This window comes from Stomoxys calcitrans, chromosome 2 (assembly GCF_963082655.1).
Source record: "Stomoxys calcitrans chromosome 2, idStoCalc2.1, whole genome shotgun sequence".
NCBI classification, from domain to species: domain Eukaryota; kingdom Metazoa; phylum Arthropoda; class Insecta; order Diptera; family Muscidae; genus Stomoxys; species Stomoxys calcitrans.
In genome coordinates, this window is record NC_081553.1 from 35,482,186 (window position 1) to 35,495,800 (window position 13,615).

General features: G+C 29.1%; 1 protein-coding gene across 1 annotated transcript in view; it reads left to right on the plus strand.

The window, feature by feature from the left end:
* Positions 1-13,615, plus strand: part of LOC106080989 (alpha-2C adrenergic receptor) — a 595,036-nt gene that overhangs the window by 396,998 nt on the left and 184,423 nt on the right. The gene's annotated exons all lie outside the window — the stretch shown is intronic.

Here is a 13,615-nt window from a genome sequence, read left to right on the forward strand (position 1 = left end):
AAATATTTCACAGCATGTTTTTTTTTAAGTACAACAAAAGGTCTCAGAGGATTAAAGAAATTTTAATATTTTTGGTGGTTTAACAATAATGGAAATCAGTGACGTATAGAGACTATTGTGGTTATCACAACAAAAACCAGGAATAAACGTATGGCGAAAAAATATTTTCAGATATAAAAGAGAGGTAAAACTAATTGGGAGATCGGTTTGATGAAAGATATATCAGATTAAAAATCGATTTAAACACTACTTAACATGTGCTAGGCCAAAAATCATTGTAAAACATAAAACTCTACCTGTAAACCTTAGGCCAAATCCAACAACAATTGCGAGATCGGCTTGAATGGCACCTACATCCGGTTATACACAGATTTGGGCCATACCTTTCATTTGAGCCCCATTTTTCCATAGTCGGCAAACATTACCGAGGGGGTGTAATGGGGGATAGGCGGCCACTCAGTGACCTGGATTTGAAAATATATATCAAATACGTGTTCTACTCTAAAATACCTCTTATTTGAGCCTCATATTGCAATGGTCAGCAAATACTTCCTATTTGGATGGTGTTATGGGGACTCTGACACTTTTCCCGAATATTGATATCAGTTTCGTGCTTTACTTCCGAAGACTTTTCATTTGAGCCACATTTTGATATGGTCGTAAATTCGTCCTCTTTGGGGATGTTCTCGGGGATGGGCATTAGTATATGTATTGTGCGGTAGGTTTGGGGTGGGGCACCCCCCCTCCCCCTAGGTACCCCATCCGAAATTTGGATAACAGATTTTTGTTTGTAGATTACTATAAGAGAGCACATAAAATTTCGCTTAAATCGCACAACCCATTTCCGAGATCTGGCTTTTCTGAAAATTAGGGTAAGGGGGAGGGTCTGCAAATTGTTTAGAAGATCGGTTAATAACTGCAAACGTTTTAGAAGTAAAATCGGGCAGTATATAGTTTGGTTCGAAATCCGGACATATTGCCGAAGCTTTGTGCTAAAGTTTGAAAAGATCGAATAATAAATGCGCTGATCTCGTCTAGTCTTCTCCTCATCAATACAGAGTATAGTCTCATCATTGCGTGGGACTGCCATGGGCGCCATATTGCCTGTCACGCTGTGCCCGGTTATAACCCCTGTAATAGAACACAGTGACCCATTATCAAGGGCCAGCAATTCTCCCGTCTTCTATCGGTCGACAAAAGGTCAGAGCGTTCTGCCAATCCGGCATCCAACACACCTCGCCACCCACCCATCAACTACCACCCACCTCGCGAACACCCACCACGCCGCGAACCACCTCGCTACCCACCTTCGCCCTGGCCATCTCCTCGGCCAAGGCCATGAATGCAAGAGCGGTGACATATCTGCTTTCCGTGAAGGAACCCTTCATGGCATACTCGTCCGCCCTTTCCTTTCTCAGAAGACTGACGTTTCAGTAAACCCAGGCAATACAATGTGATCAAATACTCGGCCACGCACTTCGAACTCACTGTGTTCTCAAATTCAAATTTTGCCCATGAACATTCCACTAAGGAACAGGGGCAAACTTCTCTCATATCAATGAGTGCAGTCCGATTCAAGTTTAAGCTCAATGATAAGGGGTCTACTTTTTATAGCCGAGTTCTAACGGCGTGTCACAGCGACACCTCTTTGAAGAGAGTTTTACATGGCATAGTACCTCAGAAATGTTGCCAGCATTAGGAGGGGAAAACAACCGCTGAAATTTTTTTCTGATGGTCTCGCCAGGATTCGAGCCCATTCGTTCAGCGTCATAGGCGGACATGCTAACCTCTGCGCTACGGTGGCTCAAGAATTCACATCTACATTATATCAATTGCTTTCCCTTCTTCAATCAATCTTTCCTTGCTAGCCCATAGCCAACTAGAAAACATTTCCATATGTGTTAGAAAAATGTTTGTGAAATAAAATTTCAACACCACATCTATTTCTCTATTTTGTGGATATTTTTAAAAATCAATAAATATGAAAATTTTTATGAACAAAAATATTTTTAAAGCTTGAAAAAGACTAAGCAAATATACCATATATACTGGCAAATGTTCTGGCAAAATTCAATTCATAGAAATAAAAAACTAAATAAAAAGAGAATCAAATGATGATGCAAAATATTGCAGATGGGCGCTTAGAAAAAAAAAAGAAAAAATCAAGGTAACAAGGTCAAAGAAAATTCTTTTAATGTAATTGAGAATGAACATTGTATGTCGTATTAAGAAAATGTTTGCTATAGCAAATTTCATAAAGAAAATATTTTAATTGCAGTATAGATTGCCTTATACTAACAATATGTGAAATTCCTAAAACTCTACTTTGTTATTTTTACCATTATTATTATTCTAAAACATAAAATTTGTTTACTTCAGTTTTGTTGAATCTTTTTCGCATGGATATTCCTTCTGCGAAATGATATGTTCAAGTCATCACCCCCCCTCCATGCCATAGCTATTTGCTATAGCACAACGTCCATATCATATTTCATTTAACTCGAATAGATGTATTTGATTGTATGGTGGTGGTTGTCTAATGGTAGATGTAGGACTTACATTTTCATAGTCACAAACAATCAATTTGTTTTGGTTAATCATCCGTTAAATAGGTCTATGAAAAAATTGCCTAAATGTTCAATATGAATTATGCTCAACTCATAACGGCCAAGGAAATTGCTTACAAAATATTAAAATACCAGTGTGTATGTGTGTGGGTGCATATGTATGAATATAATACCACCACGATGATATTGAATGAATGGATGAATGGAAATTATTTGTATTCTGGTTATTGACTGAATTGATTGTTTGTCCCTGGAAATACTCCTATGTAGATGTGAATGCTTTATTTACAATTGGGGCACATTTACTTCAAATTGACAGTTCGCCAGAGATGGTATATCGAAATGTCATAACATATGATAGAGGGCCAGAGAACCATTTAAACGTTGACGAAACGATATGAAATTTGAAGATAGAAGAATTGAAGTTAAACATTTCTTAGCATATTGATCTAGGACCCCATCTTGTATGTATATAAAAATCAATTTGTGTTTATTTGATTGTTTGTTTGTGTGTTCCTTAAATACCCTAAAACGGCTGAACCGGTTTTCTTAAAATGTTCACTTATGGTGCATAATGATCCCGTGGTGAAAAACGGGTACTTTGTATCCAAATTTTGTATCCAAATTTCGGATAGGGTACCTAGGGGGGCGCCCCACCCCAAAACCTAACAAATATATATATATATACACCAATCACAACAATATGGGACTCAAATAAAAGGTATTTAAGATTAGAAAACGTATCTGATATCCAATTGTCGGACCAAGTATTTGGGGGACCAACCCAGCCCACAAAACACCCCTAAATCGGACATTTTTACCGACCATAGTAATGTGGGACTCAAATGAAAAATATTTGCGAGTAAAATACGAATCTGGTACCCAAATTTGGGACAAAGTTTCTGGGGATCCACCCCTTCCCCAAAACACCCCCCCAAACAGAGACTTATTTATCGACCATGGCAATATGGGGCTTAAATAAAAGGTATTTGAGTGTAGAAAAGAATTTAATATCCAGATGTGGGACCAAGTGTTTGGGGAGGCCACCCATCCCCCAAAGAGACAAATTTACGGCCAGAGGAATATGGGGCTCTAATGAAAGGTCGTTGGAAGTAAAGCACGAACGGACATCAACATTCGGAACCAACTGTCTAGGGGACGTCCCACCACCATAACAACCCCCAAGTAGGTCGTATTTGCTTACCAAAACAGTTTGGGTCTCGACATTGTAATTCAAAATAGCCATGGCCGTCCGTCCGTCTGTCGAAATAACGGTAGCGGTCGAACGCGCAAAGCTAGCCGCTTGAAATTTTGCACAGATACTTAATATTGATGAAGGTGGTTGTGGATTGCAAATGGGCCATATCGGTTCAGATTTGGATATAGCTCCCATATAAACCAATCTCCCGATTTGACTTCTTGAGCCGATGGAAGACACAATTCTTGTCCGATTTGGCTGAAATATTGCACAATGACTTCCAAGAAGTAGAGTCCAAATCGGTCAAGAACATGATATAGCTCCATATAAACCGATCTCCCGATTTGATTTCTTGAACCCATGGAAGCCACAACTTTTTTCCGATTTGGCAAAAATTGTGCACATAGTGTTCTGTTATGATTTCCAACAACTGTGCCAAATACGGTCTAAAACGGTCTATAACCTGATATAGATCCCATATAAACCGATCTCCCGATTTGACTTCTTGAGGTTCTGGAAGCCTCAATGTTCATCTGAGTTGGCAGGGTGTTCTGTTATGACTCCCAAGAACTGTGCCAAATACGGTTCAAATCGGTCAAGAACATTATATAGCTTCCATATAAACCGATCTCTCGATTTGACTTCTTGAGCCCTTACAAGCCGCGATTTTTATCCGATTTGGCTGAAATTTTGCATATAGTGTTCTCTTATGACTCTCAACAACTGTGCCAAGTACGGTTTAATTCGGTCTATAACTAGATATAGCTCCCATATTTTATCAGAATCCATGGTGGTGGGTTCCCAAGTTTCGGCACGGCCGAACTTAGCACGCTTCCCCTTCCCCCGAAGAGCTTTCCCCTTCTTTCTCTGTTTATGAGATATGCCGACTATGCGGTTGTAGCAGTGAGTTGTGTTCTATCTTTCGTCTGTTTGATTCTGTTGAGACGATCGGGTTTGGCTGGCCAGTTAAACAGGTGATGTGTGTCGTGTGGTCTCTGGCCACTATTGGGACATACATCCTGCACGTTGACATCGATCCCTGTTCTGTAGAAAATGAGGCGGCCGCATCTGCCGGATCGTAATTGAGCCCGGCAAACTCTGGTTTGAGGTCAATTACTTCAGGTGTAAAGGGAGGCTTTCGAACTCCAAGAACCACATTCACCCCGTAGCTATTCACGCACTTGATGGTCGGAATTGGTGCTCCTTAGACAGTTACTTTCAGCTTTTTACGCACTTCATACGTGTATGTAGGGAACAATTTGACTAAAGATTTGGTGGCATATATTTTCAGATTTCTGGCAGAGAAATAAGAGGCTAGTTTGTTGAGGTAGACGCTTATTCTATCGCAGATGTCATCAATGGGTGGAGGTATATGATCATACACGATGTCTATGCCATTTGGGGGGTGGAATGGAGGATAGGTAGAGGTTAAACAGTGCCAAAGATTTCACCCCGCTTGATAGACGGATAGACCGACGAACAGACGGACGAAGAGATAAAACAGACTGATAAACAGAAAAACCTTCCTTTGGTTTGGCGGGGGGATCATTTCTCTATGAATAACACCAAGGCTGAATGTAATGATGATCATAGAAACGTTTCCACATATTCTTCCGCTGATATTCTCCCATGCAAAGGCAATATGCAGTACCTCCAGCCTATGCCTGGTAATTAGGGTGATTCTCATGCATCTTATGAAAGCAATGACACCTTTCTATTACCATCCCTTCCCGCTAGAGAACACTGTAAGCTTTCCCGTCTTCTCTTGATTGAGAATTTTCCATATTCAGCAACAACTGCTGAACCGTCTTTTGATTTTGTTGTACCTTGTTGACTACGTAATGCACAAATCGTTTAGACAGCCAAAGTTTAAAGCATTTACTGAATGTCACTGATGATGACAGACAGACTAATAGACAGAAAAACCGACACAAAAATGGAAACACAGACAGAAAGGCATAGTTAAGTCGAATCAGTCAGTGATTCTGTGTCGATCGGTATACTTATTAATGGGTCTATTGTTTTCATTTCTGTGTTAAAAACAATTTCATTAAATTATAATACCCCGTATTACAGTAGTGGTGTAGAGTGCTTAATAAAATCTACAATTTACCTTCAAACAAATCATTTCACCCCTAACGTTTAAAATCCCCTCAACATTGTATGTACATTTCATTTAAAAAATCTATAGAAAAAAAGGACTATAAAATTATCCATTTGTTTTATCCTTTTAAAAACTCAATTCAACCAACCACAATTATTCAAATAGGATATGGTTTTATTCCTATTGAAAGTAGTGCAGAAAAAACAACCAACCATAATCGCAGCCTGTATAAATGAAAGCCATTATCATGGAAAGTTAATACCAGCATAGTTTTTTTTTTTTTTTTTTTGTCCATACTTATTAACAAATTGTATTATAACAGCTATAATGATATATAATGGCTATCATCCGAATGGAATGTTAATGAAAATAATTATAATAATGTGTGCAATTATATGCTTTAATTATTTAAATAAAATTTTTATAGAATTTATTTTGTTTTTTTTTTCTAACCAAAGCAGTATGGCAATGAGTGGAGTACTTTATGGATGTTTTTTTTTTTTTTTTTTTTTTTTTGAAATGAAAAATATACCATTTACTAGAAGTTGTATGACATCTGCCACATGTTTAATAAATTAAAATCATAGAGGAAGATAACGCAAGCAGAATAGCTTTTGTGGTAAAGTTCAACATTAACCCCTGACAGGCTTTTTGAGTGGTGCGAAAAATGAGCGGAAAGCCACATTTTATGGGAGTAGAATAGGAAAAGTGAAAACACTAAAAGGTTATAAGAATTTCTGGCATAAAAAATAGTTTGCCATTGCATTTTACTTTCCATCCAATTTTTCCTTATTGTTATTTTGAATAATTGGCCAATGGGGTGTTTTTGTTTTAGATTTATTGGGTGATATATAATGCACCTTACCTCCATATTCAAAATGCCTAGAATTCTATCACCGCTAAAAAACACGGGGTTGTTTCTTTCATTATACGTTTTGCAGTATTTTATCGTCATCATAATATTTCACTTCTTAATTCTTTACACTTTACTTCTTGAAAGTACTCTTCATATTGACCATGGGTGCGTATGGTTTATGATATGAGTATGATTTTGATTATTATGTCAATCATACGTCACAATGGCCATACCACATTTACCATTGCCATGGTGGCTATCAACTGAACCTGTTTAATTCTTTTCACATTGCTTATTGGCTATTAAAAGACTATTTATGCGAAATATTTTTTTGTAGTAGCAGCAGTAAAAAAGTCTTTTTAAGCATTTTAATTGATTGGCAATACATTTTACAATACATTTGTATATCAATTGAACACTCACAATGTGAATAATTAATTTGCGGCATGATACAGTAGCAGCTCTGTTTTTTATTACTTTCTTATGCTCGTTGGTTGCGTGATAAACAATAACAATTTATTTTTAAAAAGTTATTAATTACACACACAATTACAGACAGTTTATGGCTATTGATAAAGTGAATATCAAAAAAAAAAAAAAAGAAAATTGATTTATACTTCATTAATGCAAAGGTGGTTTTAAAGGCCATTGAAAACAAAAAATAAAGTAAAAACAATTACATAAGATAAAAAAAATAGAATTACATAAAAATTGAATTCATAAAATGAAATGAAACTAAAATCAATTAAATTAAATTAAATTAAATTAAATTAAATTAAATTAAATTAAATTAAATTAAATTAAATTAAATTAAATTAAATTAAATTAAATTAAATTAAATTAAATTAAATTAAATTAAATTAAATTAAATTAAATTAAATTAAATTAAATTAAATTAAATTAAATTAAATTAAATTAAATTAAATTAAATTAAATTAAATTAAATTAAATTAATTAAATTAAATTAAATTAAATTAAATTAAATTAAATTAAATTAAATTAAATTAAATTAAATTAAATTAAATTAAATTAAATTAAATTAAATTAAATTAAATTAAATTAAATTAAATTAAATTAAATTAAATTAAATTAAATTAAATTAAATTAAATTAAATTAAATTAAATTAAATTAAATTAAATTAAATTAAATTAAATTAAATTAAATTAAATTAAATTAAATTAAATTAAATTAAATTAAATTAAATTAAATTAAATTAAATTAAATTAAATTAAATTAAATTAAATTAAATTAAATTAAATTAAATTAAATTAAATTAAATTAAATTAAATTAAATTAAATTAAATTAAATTAAATTAAATTAAATTAAATTAAATTAAATTAAATTAAATTAAATTAAATTAAATTAAATTAAATTAAATTAAATTAAATTAAATTAAATTAAATTAAATTAAATTAAATTAAATTAAATTAAATTAAATTAAATTAAATTAAATTAAATTAAATTAAATTAAATTAAATTAAATTAAATTAAATTAAATTAAATTAAATTAAATTAAATTAAATTAAATTAAATTAAATTAAATTAAATTAAATTAAATTAAATTAAATTAAATTAAATTAAATTAAATTAAATTAAATTAAATTAAATTAAATTAAATTAAATTAAATTAAATTAAATTAAATTAAATTAAATTAAATTAAATTAAATTAAATTAAATTAAATTAAATTAAATTAAATTAAATTAAATTAAATTAAATTAAATTAAATTAAATTAAATTAAATTAAATTAAATTAAATTAAATTAAATTAAATTAAATTAAATTAAATTAAATTAAATTAAATTAAATTAAATTAAATTAAATTAAATTAAATTAAATTAAATTAAATTAAATTAAATTAAATTAAATTAAATTAAATTAAATTAAATTAAATTAAATTAAATTAAATTAAATTAAATTAAATTAAATTAAATTAAATTAAATTAAATTAAATTAAATTAAATTAAATTAAATTAAATTAAATTAAATTAAATTAAATTAAATTAAATTAAATTAAATTAAATTAAATTAAATTAAATTAAATTAAATTAAATTAAATTAAATTAAATTAAATTAAATTAAATTAAATTAAATTAAATTAAATTAAATTAAATTAAATTAAATTAAATTAAATTAAATTAAATTAAATTAAATTAAATTAAATTAAATTAAATTAAATTAAATTAAATTAAATTAAATTAAATTAAATTAAATTAAATTAAATTAAATTAAATTAAATTAAATTAAATTAAATTAAATTAAATTAAATTAAATTAAATTAAATTAAATTAAATTAAATTAAATTAAATTAAATTAAATTAAATTAAATTAAATTAAATTAAATTAAATTAAATTAAATTAAATTAAATTAAATTAAATTAAATTAAATTAAATTAAATTAAATTAAATTAAATTAAATTAAATTAAATTAAATTAAATTAAATTAAATTAAATTAAATTAAATTAAATTAAATTAAATTAAATTAAATTAAATTAAATTAAATTAAATTAAATTAAATTAAATTAAATTAAATTAAATTAAATTAAATTAAATTAAATTAAATTAAATTAAATTAAATTAAATTAAATTAAATTAAATTAAATTAAATTAAATTAAATTAAATTAAATTAAATTAAATTAAATTAAATTAAATTAAATTAAATTAAATTAAATTAAATTAAATTAAATTAAATTAAATTAAATTAAATTAAATTAAATTAAATTAAATTAAATTAAATTAAATTAAATTAAATTAAATTAAATTAAATTAAATTAAATTAAATTAAATTAAATTAAATTAAATTAAATTAAATTAAATTAAATTAAATTAAATTAAATTAAATTAAATTAAATTAAATTAAATTAAATTAAATTAAATTAAATTAAATTAAATTAAATTAAATTAAATTAAATTAAATTAAATTAAATTAAATTAAATTAAATTAAATTAAATTAAATTAAATTAAATTAAATTAAATTAAATTAAATTAAATTAAATTAAATTAAATTAAATTAAATTAAATTAAATTAAATTAAATTAAATTAAATTAAATTAAATTAAATTAAATTAAATTAAATTAAATTAAATTAAATTAAATTAAATTAAATTAAATTAAATTAAATTAAATTAAATTAAATTAAATTAAATTAAATTAAATTAAATTAAATTAAATTAAATTAAATTAAATTAAATTAAATTAAATTAAATTAAATTAAATTAAATTAAATTAAATTAAATTAAATTAAATTAAATTAAATTAAATTAAATTAAATTAAATTAAATTAAATTAAATTAAATTAAATTAAATTAAATTAAATTAAATTAAATTAAATTAAATTAAATTAAATTAAATTAAATTAAATTAAATTAAATTAAATTAAATTAAATTAAATTAAATTAAATTAAATTAAATTAAGTTAAATTAAATTAAATTAAATTAAATTAAATTAAATTAAATTAAATTAAATTAAATTAAATTAAATTAAATTAAATTAAATTAAATTAAATTAAATTAAATTAAATTAAATTAAATTAAATTAAATTAAATTAAATTAAATTAAATTAATTAACCTAGCTAAAAAAAAACCAAACTGGCAACAACATTTATAAATTTAAATACAAATCCCGCAATTCTTTATCTTCACAGTGAGTGTGAGATTGAGGGACAAATAAAAAATAAAGTTAGTGAAGGTTTCTTTCTTTTTGCTTTGTGTAAAAAATAACATTTAATTGAATCCCTTCACTAGTTAATCTCTTTATTAATCTAATGGCAGCTACTAACAATAACAGTAACATCAAATCCTTTTGCAAAGAAATATAAACAATTTAGACCTCCATCAAAATTAAAATCCTAAACCATGCTACCCTCAAGGGGTAGAGTGGATTTACCTCTATCACTTCTAACAAACAAAAAAAACCGTTACAAACGAAAGGGATAAAAACATTTATTCTCAAGACCATTTGGCAAGTATCTGCAGAGGACTATTTAAGGGGGGTATGTAAATGAGGCTCCAAATGAACATCAAAAAAAGAAACACAAAAATCCAGCAAAATGAAGGAATTTGAATGAAACCCTCATAAAATTATGTAAATTCGATTTGAAAAAAGAAACTTCATACCTGGCCACTTATTAAACCACCTTTCAGCCTACTGCCCAGTTGGAATAAATTTTTTGAAAGCCAGCAATGCCCTTTTTGGGAAGTTGGTGGGATTGAGAAAACAAAATAATAATAAAGGTAGTTAGATACACACATTCATACTGTGATTATTGCAACACTTGTACATATTTGGGTATGTAACCTGGCAAGGATGCAGGGGTAAAGCAAATGGTCTTGTTTTAGTTGCATTGGAATGGACAGCAAAGGTGTTAACTTCTAGCATTGGAGTGGTTGCCCGTATTAGAGGTAGAGAGCAGTATAACATTGTGAATTTGTTTTGCTACGAAAAGACTCTGTTAATGCTATCTTCCTGTTCACGCAAATTGTCATCAAATAAGATTAAATCTTAATACTCAACACCTTAATCACCTGTGCAAGAACGTAACCTGCTAGGATATGTGCTAAATTTCATCTAAATATCCACATTATCGAGGACTGTAGATTGATTACAACAGCCGGATATACGGACATTCTTCAATCGCCTTAGAGTTTTATTAAGATCCGAAATATATGTACTTTGTAGGGTCGGAAATTAATATTTCGATGTGTTGTTAACGGTATGACTCTCTCTCTCTGTTTTACAACACACTTTACTTTCGCTCTCACCTCTTTCCTGATCTGCTCTCTGCCTTTAACCCTTCATGGTGTAGCTAAGATAATATTCGTGCTGTCCCACTTACTTGGGCAGCCTTTGAATGGTTTTCTCTCTCAAAGTAATCATATTTTATTAAAATTCAAACAAAGAAACAAACATCATCTCAAACGGTTAGCCTTTCAACGGATACTCAACCAAGTTTTTTGTATAACAAACATTTGATGTAACTTTGTTTCCTTTAGTTTCCGTTTCCTTTTTTATTTGCTTTCTCTATCTCACTCGCTCATCAATTCAGCATGGAATTTTTTGTTTTTCACAAAACAAAAAAACGAAAAAACCAACAACTCTAGAGTGCAAAAATAAAAAGAACATGCAAATAAAACAAAAAAAAAATATATATATAAACATAAAGAAATGACTTACAAATAACCCTTGAGTAACATTAAAAAATAATAACATTTGCATAGGAAAAGGAATACAAATAAAAAAGAGAATAGATATAAACACAGTAAAGTAAAGCAGCCAAGCAAATACCAGAAATTGAAGTTTCAAACAGTAAGGAAATGAAGAACTTTTTTTTTTTTTTTTTTTTTTTTGTAAATGAAAATTTATGAATGACTGCCAAAAGGTAAATGAATGTTAACAAATTGTAAAAAAGGGAAGAAAAAACAAAAGAAAAAATTCGCAGGCTAAGATAGCAAAATAACCAAATCCAATGTCAAAAGTGAAACGACAACCGAAGAAAATCAACACAAATAGTTAAATAAATAAAATAAAATACAAACACCCAATCCCAATTCCAGCTACAAACTGAATCTCGACCTTAAACGAACACCCACTACAAGAAATGGAAATAATAGTTTAAATTATGATTATTATTATGTTTATGATTATGATAACGATTATCATTTAGCTAAAAGTAGATACTGAAATGAAACGTAACGAAAATGCTAAAGGTAATTGAATAAAGCACCATTTCCTGGACCATGAACAATTTCCTTTAATTATTTCCATGATATTTTCTTTTAGGTACTAATTCGCAAATAGCTAATTTAAATAGTTTTACAATAGGAAGATTTAAAAGAAGCAAGTAAGAGCGGGCTAAAGTCTGGCATAGCTGACATTTCAGTAGCCTAAATCAAAATCTAAATATCCCATATCTAAATATGATCTGATTTCAATCAAAATTTGCAAACATAGTAAACAATTTTGAGAATCCCAGTTACAAAATACGCTGACAAAGTCTTTAAATGGGAAAATCGTCTGATACATCTACATACATGTGATATACATCTACATCTGAACCGATTCCTATGAAATTCAACAGCTATGCCGGGAGTCGTAGGGGAATCAGTGCCAAAAATTCGTGAGAATCGGTTAACAAATTACGAGATTATTGTAATATTAGTCCCAATCGGGCGAATACATATGTGGGAGATATATCCAAATCTGCTCCGATGTTTCCAATAGCATCAGGCTTCATCTCTAGACGGACAGACAGGTGGACAGACAAATCGACATACAGATGGACAGACAGATAGACATACATGTGGACAGACAGATAGACATACATGTGGACAGACAGACGGACGGACAGACAGACAAGCAGACAAACAGACAGACAAGCAGACAAACAGACAGACGGACAGATAGACAGACAGACAGACGGACAGACAGATAGACATACATGTGGACAGACAGATAGACATATAGGTGGACAGACAGACAGACAGACAGACGGACAGACAGACAAACAGACAGACGGACAGACAGACGGACAGACAGACAGATAGACATACATGTGGACAGACAGATAGTCATATAGGTAGACATACAGACGGACGGACAGAAATACGGACAGACAGACGGTCAGACAGACGGACAGGCGGACAGATAGATGGACAAGCAGACAGACAGACAGACGGACAGACATACATTTTGACAGACAGATAGACATACATGTGGACAGACAGATAGTCATATAGGTGGACATACAGACGGACGGACAGAAATACGGACAGACAGACCAACCGACAGACAGGCGGAGAGATAGATGGACAGACAGACAGACAGACGGACAGACAGACGGACAGACAGACAGATAGGCGGACAGATAGATGGACAGGCAGATAGAC